Consider the following 12,500-nt stretch of genomic DNA (forward strand, 5'->3'; position numbering starts at 1 on the left):
AGCCACGCAGCCTGGCGAGAGGCATCGTCTCGTGTAGCGTCGCCCCCGCCCCAACTGGAGTGGCCCAGTTTTTTGAACGGGACGGGAACTGCGAAGCACTTAGACCGACGGCGGACTACGACGAGAACGCCTTAAGCTTCGCCAACGTTTCGCCAACTCGTGCGGGAGACTTTTTCCGCTTCGCGGCAAGTCGTCGCGCCGTGCTCTCCGCATCAACCGCGTACGCAGCGAACCGCAAACGTCGGGCGCAGCCTCCTCACCTCCCTGCGCTTTGCGCGCGAACGTTCCCTGTTCGCGCGGCAAAGCCTGGAGGAGGCACGGCCCCGCAGCGTGTTCGAGCGCCCGGTCTACGGGACACCCTGCTTACTTCGAGGGCAACAAGCGCAACGCAAGGCTGCGATCTCGCGCACTTTGCGCACGGCTGGAGAAGCTTTGCTGGCCGGCTTTCGCTCCTCGTGTTTACCGTGCGTTAAAGTTGCGCGTCCGTGGCTCTCGCAGCTCTTGCGCGCCCGGTCGCAGAGAGGAGTACGCAACCTCGACCGCACTTTCCCTGCAGGCTTCCTTCCGACTCGAAGTCCTGCGGCGGTCTCAACGAGGTGCCACATCCTCAATGCAGTCGGTCGCCCCCGTTTCGGTTGGGCTCTGGCACGACGGTCGCCACCGTCTCGCCCTTGAGTGGCCGCTGTTGGCGCTCGCTGTGAGGTGTTCAGCGTGCTGTCCGTGTTGCCGACGCGGTCAAAACGAGTCGACGGCTCACGTTCCCTTGTGCGCCGAAGGCTCTCTTGATATGTGATCCGACCCTCAGACAGACGAAGCCAAGGGAAGACCCAAGGCCGCAATGTGCGTTCAAAGAATCAGTGCTCAGTGTGTCCTGCAATTCACACCAAGTCTCGCAGCTGGCTGCGTTCTTCCATCGACCCGAGAACCGAGTGATCCACCGCTTAGAGTCGTGAAAAAGTGTTTGTTCAATTCCGTACAGTCAAAACCAAACGTTTCTGGCACTCGGCCAAACAGTGGCCAAGAAGGGCGCTTTTCAGCGCACGCTTGGACTCCAAAACTCTGCCGCGCCTTTTTCGGCTGCCGCAAATCGAGCAAACGGTGTGTTTCGGACGGCGTTTCGCTTCCGCTACTTGCGAGTGCTTTCGTGGTCCACCCCTCTATAAATACTCGGGAGGCGTCGAAGCCGGTTCTCCAAGCCGGACCCGTAGGTATCGTTGTGTGCTCGCTCTCATTGGCCCGCCTAACCAGAAAATGCCTGCGGTACACCCATTTGGATAAGAGTGCACGCAGATGCGGGCCTCGACGGCTACACATTTCCTCGGGCGGCCGCCTCCCGGCCTCCGTGGAGCGCGGGATGCACGGTCCCATCGACAAGCCTCTCCCGTTTTTACCGTGGCGTCGCGGTTCACCACGGCGGGCGGGTCGGTCTCCTCCGCATAAAAAGGGGGACCCCCGCTTTTTGTTCCACGAAATCGCACAAGCTTTTTTCGCATCCACGGTTTGCCACCGCACACCAAAATGCCGATCCGGCTGCCTACTTTAGCCAACAGGTGGAGCCAGGCGCGCCGTACTTGCGCGGCACTTCCCACGTCCACCGAAGTCGGTGCCAAGGACCACTTTCGGCGCCGGAGCCGCGTACGAGCCTACTCGAGGCGGAAGAACGAAGCCAGCAAGGGCCTGGCCGCAAGTGCGTTCAATTGTCGGGACGTCCAAGTCCCTCGTTCTTCCGTGCTTCCTCTTTCGGCAAGTCGTTGCGGCACCTTCCCAAAGCGCGCAGACCCGCTAATCGCGACGAGCGCGACGTGGCCGTGCCGCCTTTCCCTCGGCAGCAAGCAAAACGCCTGGCAACGTCGACGCTCCCCTAACCGCGATCTCGCACCGTGTTTCGTGTGGCGAATTCAAAAGCCGGCCGGCGCTGCTGCAACCATTACGGTCGGTACGCATACGCCGCGGAGGGCGGGACGGTCATCGGAGCGTGCGGTTCCTCCATCGAGTACTGCGCACCTCGGCCGTCGCATCGCCGTGCCATGACCGGCCGCGCGTCAACGCGAACCGGTGCCAGCGAGATCCCTCGCCTGCAAGAACCGACCGGCAGCCTCCGTCACCCGAGGACGCGGAGGCGCTTGCCGCGGACGGCGGGACGGTATGCACTGGTGCACAGCGGACCCGTCACATCGCCAGTTCCTTGACCGACCGCCGACGCTTGTGCCGTTCCTCTCGTACTTGGCAGTCGCCGCGCGATTGTCGGGTCTCGTTCTTGCACGCTCGAACGGTCGGGAGGGCACTCGGCTGGCGTTTCGGGAACGCGCAGCCTCGCCTTCTACCGACGTAACCACGACTCGCCGTTCGCGCTCCGCCGCTCCTGTTTACAGTACTAGGCGGTCCCGCAGCGGTCGGGTCGCGCATTTCGAGCGCTTCGAGCCACGGTGCAGTGGCGGGTCGAAAGCCGACCTATGAGTGCGTTGCGCCGTTTGTACCCGCGTCCGCCACCTGGCCGACCGTCCAAGGTCGCGGTGTTGGCGTCCGCTGGGCGCAACAATTTGTCACGGGGTGCCGCTCCACATTCAGGCAGCCCCGTGGGGAAAAGCCGACCCCGCGTCCAAACGGGGTCAGCGGCAGAAAGTGTCGGGCGCAGACGCAGCTGAGGCGCTCACCCTTCACAATCCGTTAATGATCCTTCCGCAGGTTCACCTACGGAAACCTTGTTACGACTTTTACTTCCTCTAAATGATCAAGTTTGGTCATCTTTCCAACAGACCGGCGCAACCGAAAGGCCGCGCCGGACATCGGTCCGAAGACCTCACTAAATCATTCAATCGGTAGTAGCGACGGGCGGTGTGTACAAAGGGCAGGGACGTAATCAACGCGAGCTTATGACTCGCGCTTACTGGGAATTCCTCGTTCAAGGGGAACAATTGCAAGCCCCTATCCCAATCACGAAAGAAGTTCCACGGGTTACCCAGTCTTTTCAGACAGGGATAAAGACACGCTGCTTCCTTCAGTGTAGCGCGCGTGCGGCCCCGGACATCTAAGGGCATCACAGACCTGTTATTGCTCTGTTTCGTGCGGCTAGGAGCCGCTTGTCCCTCTAAGAAGGTTGTAAGGTGCTGGGAACCCCGCACCTATTTAATAGGCTAGAGTCTCGTTCGTTATCGGAATTAACCAGACAAATCGCTCCACCAACTAAGAACGGCCATGCACCACCATCCACCGAATCAAGAAAGAGCTCTCAATCTGTCAATCCTCCCAGTGTCCGGGCCGGGTAAGTTTTCCCGTGTTGAGTCAAATTAAGCCGCAGGCTCCACTCCTGGTGGTGCCCTTCCGTCAATTCCTTTAAGTTTCAGCTTTGCAACCATACTTCCCCCGGAACCCAAATACTTTGGTTTCCCGGAAGCTGCCCGCCGAGTCATTTGAGTAACTCAGGCGGATCGCTGGTTGGCATCGTTTATGGTCAGAACTAGGGCGGTATCTGATCGCCTTCGAACCTCTGACTTTCGTTCTTGATCAATGAAAACATTCTTGGCAAATGCTTTCGCAGTAGTTCGTCTTGCGACGGTCCAAGAATTTCACCTCTAGCGCCGCAATACGAATGCCCCCGTCCGTCCCTCTTAATCATTACCTCGTATTCCAAAAACCAACAGAACAGAAACGAGGTCTTGTTCTATTATTCCATGCAAGTTTATTCAGGCGACTCGCCTGCGTTGAGCACTCTAATTTTTTCAAAGTAAAAGCACCGGCCATCTCGAGGCACACAATGAAGTGCACCAAGAAAGAACCGGCATGATGTTCAGTCCGAGCCGTCGCATCGGGTAGATGCACTACTCGTCTGGAACTGAGATCCAACTACGAGCTTTTTAACCGCAGCAGCTTTAGTATACGCTATTGGAGCTGGAATTACCGCGGCTGCTGGCACCAGACTTGCCCTCCAATTGATCCTCGTTAAAGGATTTAGAGTGTACTCATTTCAATTACGGGGCCTCAAAAGAGTCCCGTATTGTTATTTTTCGTCACTACCTCCCCGTGCCGGGAGTGGGTAATTTGCGCGCCTGCTGCCTTCCTTGGATGTGGTAGCCGTTTCTCAGGCTCCCTCTCCGGAATCGAACCCTGATTCTCCGTTACCCGTAACAACCATGGTAAGCAAGTAACCTACCATCGAAAGTTGATAAGGCAGACACTTGAAAGAAACGTCGCCGGCTCGTGGCCATGCGATCAGCACAAAGTTATCCAGAGTCACCACACAATACGGGCCGAAACCCGATCGATCTTGGTCTAATAAAAGCACCCGTTACCCAAAGGGCTCCAGGCTCACTGCATGTATTAGCTCTAGAATTGCCACAGTTATCCAAGTAGGAAGAAACGATCTAAGGAACCATAACTGATTTAATGAGCCATTCGCGGTTTCGCCTTATTTCGGCATGTACTTAGACATGCATGGCTTAATCTTTGAGACAAGCATATGATTACTGGCAGGATCAACCAGGTAATCGTTCGACTGCGCGTCCGTCCTCGCCCTCGGCGGGCCGGACGCAGTCTGTGTGCGGCGGAGGCCACCTTCAGGCGCCCCAACACGCTTATTTTGCACTCCGAGATGACGGCGTTCGAGCTCGCTACGGCACAACCTTCCCGAAAGACGAGTGGGAGCCGTGCGGCAAGAAGCACGTTCATGCTCGCTCTTTTTCGTTGCATCGACTCGGTCGCGCCGTGCGGGTTGCCCAAGCCCGCTGCACTGTCGGTGGACCGGCCGGAACTAGCAACGGAGCCGAGACTGCAAAGCCGCCAGACGACGGGTCACGCCCGCGTCTTCGGCGCTTTCGCATCTGAATCGCCCGAGGACGACACGGAACACACCTCGATATCGTGGTAAAACGGCACCGTCCGACAACCAGCCCCTAACGCATCAAGCGGATGAGGCTGCAGACGACTGCCGTGGATTCCCCTGGAGCAGACCCGAGGACACGCTTGACGAGGCCGAAGCCCGCCGCATATCAGACACCCGGTCGCTTTCGCGTACGCCGCTCACGAGAACCCCCACATAATAGCAGCGATAAGTACCCAGACCTCCTTGGGCCCTAATACGAGCGTACTCGAGAAAATTTCACCGCGGGTGTGCCCCGAAACGTGTGGCATGTTGAGCGTGCCACAAGTCTACGTCGCTCTCAAACCCGCCGAGGTCGTAGAATTTGCGACCCTACTCACGAAATTCCCACCGAGGATACGGCCGCAAACGTACCGCACCTTGGGTAGGCCACGAGTTTGTGCAACACTACGCTGACGGCACAGCACCGAGGTCGTGCGCGCACGCACGGGAAAATTCCGCCGCGGTTTCTGCCGAAAACGTGAGGCACCACGACTCTCCGCAAGTTCGCGTCGACTGCGAAAGACCGAAGTCGTGAACGACGTGTCCGCTACTCGCCGCCGACACGCTGGACACCAAACGTACAACGACTCGACGGCGTCGTAGAGGCCCACGACGCGGTTTTCCTTAACGACGTCTCGGCGTGGCACCGACAGGTTAGAACGGCCGACCAACGTTCCCTGTCCGCCGTTCGGCTCAGTCGAAGGGCTCGGCGACTTCGGCAACGCTGCGAAGCCGCACGGTGACGCACGCCATGTCCCCATTTTTTTTTTTCTTTCTGCGTCTGCCGGGGTGCCCCTATAATAGCAGCGATAAGCACCCAGACCGCCGTGGGTCGCTCGCCCCGGCTGACGTGGTTTTTCGTACTCCTGCGGCGGTCGCCGTCAAGCACGTCCAAATACGCTACTTTCGTGGGCGCATTCACGCTCTTTCGCTTCGCCGGAGTGCCAGCACTCACTCTGCCAAAAACGGCGAACATCCGAGCGGCGGTTCCCACTTTTGCGTCGGCGTCGCAAACCCCGCCCCGGCAGACGAGGTTTGCCGTACTCGTGCGACGGTGGCCGGCGGGCACGTCGAAAGACGCCGATATCGTGCGCGAATTGGCGCACCTTGGCTTCACCGGAGTGCCGCCACTGACTCCTCCAAAAACGGCGAAGATCCGAGCGGCGCTTCCCACTTTCGCATCGGCGTCCCGAACTCCGCCCCGGCTGACGCGGTTTACCGTACTCGTGCGACGGTCGCCGGCGAGCACGTGGAAAGACGCCGATATCGTGCCCGAATCGGCTCCGTTCGGCTTCGCCGGAGTGCCAGCACTGGCTCGGCGAAAGACGACGAACATCCGAGCGACGGTTCTCACTATTGCGTACGCGTCGCAAACCCCGCCCCGGCAGACGCACTTTGCCGTACTCGTGCGACGGTCGCCGGCGAGCACGTAGAAAGACGCCGATATCGTGCCGGAATCGGCCCCGTTTGGCTTCGCCGGAGTGCCAGCACTCACTCGGCCACAAACGGCGAACATCCGAGCGGCGGTTCCCACTTAGCCGTCGGCGTCCCGAACTCCGCCCCGGCAGACGCGGTTGCCGAGCTCGTGCGACTAGCGACCGCGAAGCCGTCTCGCGACGCCGCTTTCGTGCGCGGCTCCCACTGCGACCTGGGTCACCCGAGGTCGACGAGCAAAAAAGAATGTCGAAAAAAATTTTTTTTTTTTTTGCGTCTGCCGGGGTGCCCCTATAATAGCAGCGATAAGCACCCAGACCGCCATGGGTCGCTCGCCCCGGCTGACGTGGTTTTTCGTTTTCCTGCGGTGGTCGTCGTCAAGCACGTCCAAACACGCCACTTTCGTGGGCGCATTCGCGCTCTTTCGCTTCGCCGGAGTGCCAGCACTCACTCTGCCAAAAACGGCGAACATCCGAGCGGCGGTTCCCACTTTTGCGTCGGCGTCGCAAACCCCGCCCCGGCAGACGAGGTTTGCCGTACTCGTGCGACGGTGGCCGGCGGGCACGTCGAAAGACGCCGATATCGTGCGCGAATTGGCGCACCTTGGCTTCACCGGAGTGCCGCCACTGACTCCTCCAAAAACGGCGAAGATCCGAGCGGCGCTTCCCACTTTCGCATCGGCGTCCCGAACTCCGCCCCGGCTGACGCGGTTTACCGTACTCGTGCGACGGTCGCCGGCGAGCACGTGGAAAGACGCCGATATCGTGCCCGAATCGGCTCCGTTCGGCTTCGCCGGATTGCCAGCACTGGCTCGGCGAAAGACGACGAACATCCGAGCGACGGTTCTCACTATTGCGTACGCGTCGCAAACCCCGCCCCGGCAGACGCACTTTGCCGTACTCGTGCGACGGTCGCCGGCGAGCACGTAGAAAGACGCCGATATCGTGCCGGAATCGGCCCCGTTTGGCTTCGCCGGAGTGCCAGCACTCACTCGGCCACAAACGGCGAACATCCGAGCGGCGGTTCCCACTTAGCCGTCGGCGTCCCGAACTCCGCCCCGGCAGACGCGGTTGCCGAGCTCGTGCGACTAGCGACCGCGAAGCCGTCTCGCGACGCCGCTTTCGTGCGCGGCTCCCACTGCGACCTGGGTCACCCGAGGTCGACGAGCAAAAAAGAATGTCGAAAAAAATTTTTTTTTTTTTTTTGCGTCTGCCGGGGTGCCCCTATAATAGCAGCGATAAGCACCCAGACCGCCATGGGTCGCTCGCCCCGGCTGACGTGGTTTTTCGTTTTCCTGCGGTGGTCGTCGTCAAGCACGTCCAAACACGCCACTTTCGTGGGCGCATTCGCGCTCTTTCGCTTCGCCGGAGTGCCAGCACTCACTCTGCCAAAAACGGCGAACATCCTAGTGGCGGTTCCCACTTTTGCGTCGGCGTCGCCAACCCCGCCCCGGCATACGCGGTTTGCCGTACTCGTGCGGCGGTGGCCGGCGGGCACGTCGAAAGACACCGATATCGTGCGCGAGTCGATGCTTCTTGGTCTCGCAGGAGGGCCGCCACTCACTCCTGCAAAAACGGCGAAGATCCGAGCGGCGCTTCCCACTTTTTCGTCGGCGTCGCAAACCTCGCCCCGGCAGACGCGCTTTGCCGTACTCGTGCGACGGTCGCCGGCGAGCACGTCGAAATACGCCGATATCGTGCCCGAATCGGCCCCGTTTCGCTTCGCCGGAGTGCCAGCACTCGCTCGGCCAAAGACGACGAACATCCGAGCGACGGTTCCCACTATTGCGTACGCGTCGCGAACCCCGCCCCGGCAGACGCGGTTTGCCGTACTCGTGCGGCGGTGGCCGGCGGGCACGTCGAAAGACGCCGATATCGTGCACGAATTGGCGCTCCTTGGCTTCACCGGAGTGCCAGCACTCACTCGGCCAAAAACGGCGAACATCCGAGCAGCGGTACCCACTTAGCCGTCGGCATCCCGAACTCCGCGCCGGCTGACGCGGTTGCCGAGCTCGTGCGACTAGCGACCGCGAACGCGTCTCGCGACGCCGCTTTCGTGCGCGGCTCCCATTGCGACCTGGGTTACCCGAGCTCGACCAGCAAAAAAGAAGGTCGAAAATTTTTTTTTTTTTTTCTGCGTCTGCCGGGGTGCCCCTATAATAGCAGCGATAAGCACCCAGACCGCCGTGTGTCGCTCGCCCCGGCTGACGTGGTTTTTCGTACTCCTGCAGCGGTCGCCGTCACGCACGTCCAAATACGCCACTTTCGTGGGCGCATTCGCGCTCTTTCGCGTCGCCGGAGTGCCAGCACTCACTCTGCCAAAAACGGCCAACATCCGAGCGGCGGTTCCCACTTTTGCGTCGGCGTCGTAAACCCCGCCCCGGCAGACGCGGTTTGCCCTACTCGTGCGACGGTCGCCGGCGAGCGCGTCGAAAGACGCCGATATCGTGCGCTAATTGGCGCTCCCTGGCTTCTCCGGAGTGCCGCCACTCACTCCTCCAAAAACGGCGAAGATCCGAGCGGCGTTCTCCACTTTCGCATCGGCGTCCCGAACTCCGCCCGGGCTGACGCGGTTTACCGTACTCGTGCGACGGTCGCCGGCGGGCACGTCGAAAGACGCCGATATCGTGCCGTAATCGGCCCCGTTTGGCTTCGCCCGTGTGCCAGCACTCACTCGGCCAAAAACGGCGAACATCCGAGCAGCGTTTCCCACTTTCGCATCGGCGTCCCGAAGCCCGCCCCGGCAGACGCGGTTTGCCCTACTCGAGCGACGGTCGCCGGCGATCACGTCGAAAGGCGCCGAATTCGTGCACGAATCGATGCTTCTTGGTCTCGCAGGAGGGCCGCCACTCACTCCTGCAAAAACGGCGAAGATCCGAGTTGCGCTTCCCACTTTTTCGTCGGCGTCCCGAACTACGCCCCGGCTGACGCGGTTTACCGTACTCGTGCGACGGTCGCCGGCGGGCACTTCAAAATACGCCGATTTCGTGGGCGCATTCACGCTGTTTCGCTTCCCCGGAGTGCCAACACTCACTCTGCCGAAAGCGGCGATCATCCGAGCGGCGGTTCCCACTTTTGCGTCGGCTTCGCAAACGGCGCCCCGGCAGACGCGCTCGTGCGACGTACTCGTGCGACGGTCGCCGGCGAGCACGTCGAAAGACGCCGATATCGTGCTCGAATCGACCCCGTTTCGCTTCGCCGGAGTGCTGCCAGTCACGGCGCAGAAAACGGCGAACAAGTGTTTTTTTTTTTTTTTTTCCTAGAATTTGTGTTATAGAAGGCACATTTGATATCGGACGATAATTTTCAACTTTATCACGCGCACCGATTTTCGTGTAGAGGTTTGCAAGTTTATGGGAATTTCTCCACTTGGAATAATGCGATTTAGTAGTACTACGAGAACTTCATGGATGTACTCAAGGGTACGGGGCAAGTCAGTTACGTCAACACCTGCAGATTTTTTACACTTCAAACTGAAAATTGTTGGTTGTGAGTCCTCGTGTGATATTAAAGGCCGATTCGCTAACACATAGAACAAAGAAAGAAAGGAAGAAAAAACGCCCGCGCTCGCTCAAGAAACCTGGGTTCGCAACAAGTGGCAACAACAAGCAACCGAGCGAGTGCGCCAAAACCCGTGGCGGCCGAACAAACGCGAAGTCCCAACCGCGTCAGCCGGGGCGGCACGGGACAGGAAAAATCACTTCAGCCGGGGCGGCGGGGCACCGAATAAACCTCGTCACCTCGTCGCAGGATAAAAGAGGAAACAAAAAGTCTAAACAGCGTCTGCTGGAGCGAATGCGTAATAAAACAACAACAACAACAAAAAAAAAAAACACCCGCGCTCAAGAAGTCTGCAATCACCACAAAAGGCGACTGTGACCGAGCAGCGTCAGCCGGGGCCGTGCGGAAACGGAAAAACCGCGACTACCGGGGCGTCGAGGCACCGAAAAATCCACTTCAGCCGCGGCGAAAAAAAAAAACAAAAAGAAAGACGGAGGGGGGGGGGGGGAACCACGTCTGCCGGGGCGAAGGAAAAAAAAAAAACGCGTCTGCCGGGGCGAGCCCGGGTGCGGCACCACCGGGAAAACTGTGGCAAACAGACATGGCGATCGAGTGAGTGGGCCGCCAGCCAGGCTCAGCCAAAAAGTGCAAAGTCCGAACTGCGTCAGCCGGGGCGGCAAAAACCACGTCAGCCGGGGCGGCGCAAAAAACCGCGTCTGCCGGGGCGGCACGAAACCGCGTCAGCCGGGGCGGCGCGAAAACTGCGTCAGCCGGGGCGAAAGAAAAAAAAAAAAAAAACGCGTCTGCCGGGGCGAGCCCGGGTGCGGCACCACCGGGAAAACTGTGGCAAACAGACATGGCGATCGAGTGAGTGGGCCGCCAGCCAGGCACAGCCGAAAAGTGCAAAGTCCGAACCGTGTCAGCCGGGGCGGCAAAAAACCGCGTCAGCCGGGGCGGCGCAAAAAACCGCGTCTGCCGGGGCGGCACGAAACCGCGTCTGCCGGGGCGGCGCGAAAACTGCGTCAGCCGGGGCGAGCCCGGGTGCGGCACCACCGGGAAAACTGTGGCAAACAGACATGGCGATCGAGTGAGTGGGCCGCCAGCCAGGCTCAGCCAAAAAGTGCCAAGTCCGAACTGCGTCAGCCGGGGCGGCAAAAAACCGCGTCAGCCGGGGCGGCGCAAAAAACCGCGTCTGCCGGGGCGGCGCGAAAACCGCGTCTGCCGGGGCGGCGCGAAAACTGCGTCAGCCGGGGCGAAAGAAAAAAAAAAACGCGTCTGCCGGGGCGAGCCCGGGTGCGGCACCACCGGGAAAACTGTGGCAAACAGACATGGCGATCGAGTGAGTGGGCCGCCAGCAAGGCTCAGCCAAAAAGTGCTAAGTCCGAACTGCGTCAGCTGGGGCGGCAAAAAACCGCGTCTGCCGGGGCGGCACGAAACCGCGTCAGCCGGGGCGGCGCGAAAACCGCGTCTGCCGGGGCGGCACGAAACCGCGTCAGCCGGGGCGGCGCGAAAACTGCGTCAGCCGGGGCGAGCCCGGGTGCGGCACCACCGGGAAAACTGTGGCAAACAGACATGGCGATCGAGTGAGTGGGCCGCCAGCCAGGCACAGCCGAAAAGTGCTAAGTCCGAACTGCGTCAGCCGGGGCGGCAAAAACCGCGTCAGCCGGGGCGGCGCGAAAACCGCGTCTGCCGGGGCGGCACGAAACCGCGTCAGCCGGGGCGGCGCGAAAACTGCGTCAGCCGGGGCGAGCCCGGGTGCGGCACCACCGGGAAAACTGTGGCTAACAGACATGGCGATCGAGTGAGTGGGCCACCAGCCAGGCTCAGCCAAAAAGTGCTAAGTCCGAACTGCGTCAGCCGGGGCGGCAAAAACCGCGTCAGCCGGGGCGGCGCAAAAAACCGCGTCTGCCGGGGCGGCACGAAACCGCGTCAGCCGGGGCGGCGCGAAAACTGCGTCAGCCGGGGCGAAAGAAAAAAAAAAAACGCGTCTGCCGGGGCGAGCCCGGGTGCGGCACCACCGGGAAAACTGTGGCAAACAGACATGGCGATCGAGTGAGTGGGCCGCCAGCCAGGCACAGCCGAAAAGTGCCAAGTCCGAACTGCGTCAGCCGGGGCGGCAAAAAACCGCGTCAGCCGGGGCGGCGCAAAAAACCGCGTCTGCCGGGGCGGCACGAAACCGCGTCAGCCGGGGCGGCGCGAAAACTGCGTCAGCCGGGGCGAGCCCGGGTGCGGCACCACCGGGAAAACTGTGGCAAACAGACATGGCGATCGAGTGAGTGGGCCGCCAGCCAGGCTCAGCCAAAAAGTGCCAAGTCCGAACTGCGTCAGCCGGGGCGGCGCAAAAAACCGCGTCTGCCGGGGCGGCGCGAAAACCGCGTCTGCCGGGGCGGCGCGAAAACTGCGTCAGCCGGGGCGAAAGAAAAAAAAAACGCGTCTGCCGGGGCGGCAAAAAACCGCGTCTGCCGGGGCGGCACGAAACCGCGTCAGCCGGGGCGGCGCGAAAACCGCGTCTGCCGGGGCGGCACGAAACCGCGTCAGCCGGGGCGAGCCCGGGTGCGGCACCACCGGGAAAACTGTGGCAAACAGACATGGCGATCGAGTGAGTGGGCCGCCAGCCAGGCACAGCCGAAAAGTGCTAAGTCCGAACTGCGTCAGCCGGGGCGGCAAAAACCGCGTCAGCCGGGGCGGCGCAAAAACCGCGTCTGCCG

General features: G+C 60.9%; 2 non-coding genes across 2 annotated transcripts; both read right to left on the reverse strand.

Moving 5' to 3' along the window:
* Positions 1–795: 795 nt before the first annotated feature.
* Positions 796–949, reverse strand: LOC142795080 (5.8S ribosomal RNA). The gene has a single exon (XR_012892741.1). It is a non-coding gene; the product is annotated as a 5.8S ribosomal RNA (ribosomal RNA).
* Positions 950–2,668: 1,719 nt separating this feature from the next.
* LOC142795082 (small subunit ribosomal RNA) lies at positions 2,669–4,483 on the reverse strand. The gene has a single exon (XR_012892743.1). It is a non-coding gene; the product is annotated as a small subunit ribosomal RNA (ribosomal RNA).
* Between the last annotated feature and the right edge of the window lie 8,017 nt (positions 4,484–12,500).

The sequence above is a fragment of the Rhipicephalus microplus genome, unplaced genomic scaffold (genome assembly GCF_043290135.1).
Source record: "Rhipicephalus microplus isolate Deutch F79 unplaced genomic scaffold, USDA_Rmic scaffold_542, whole genome shotgun sequence".
Classification (NCBI taxonomy): Eukaryota; Metazoa; Arthropoda; class Arachnida; order Ixodida; family Ixodidae; genus Rhipicephalus; species Rhipicephalus microplus.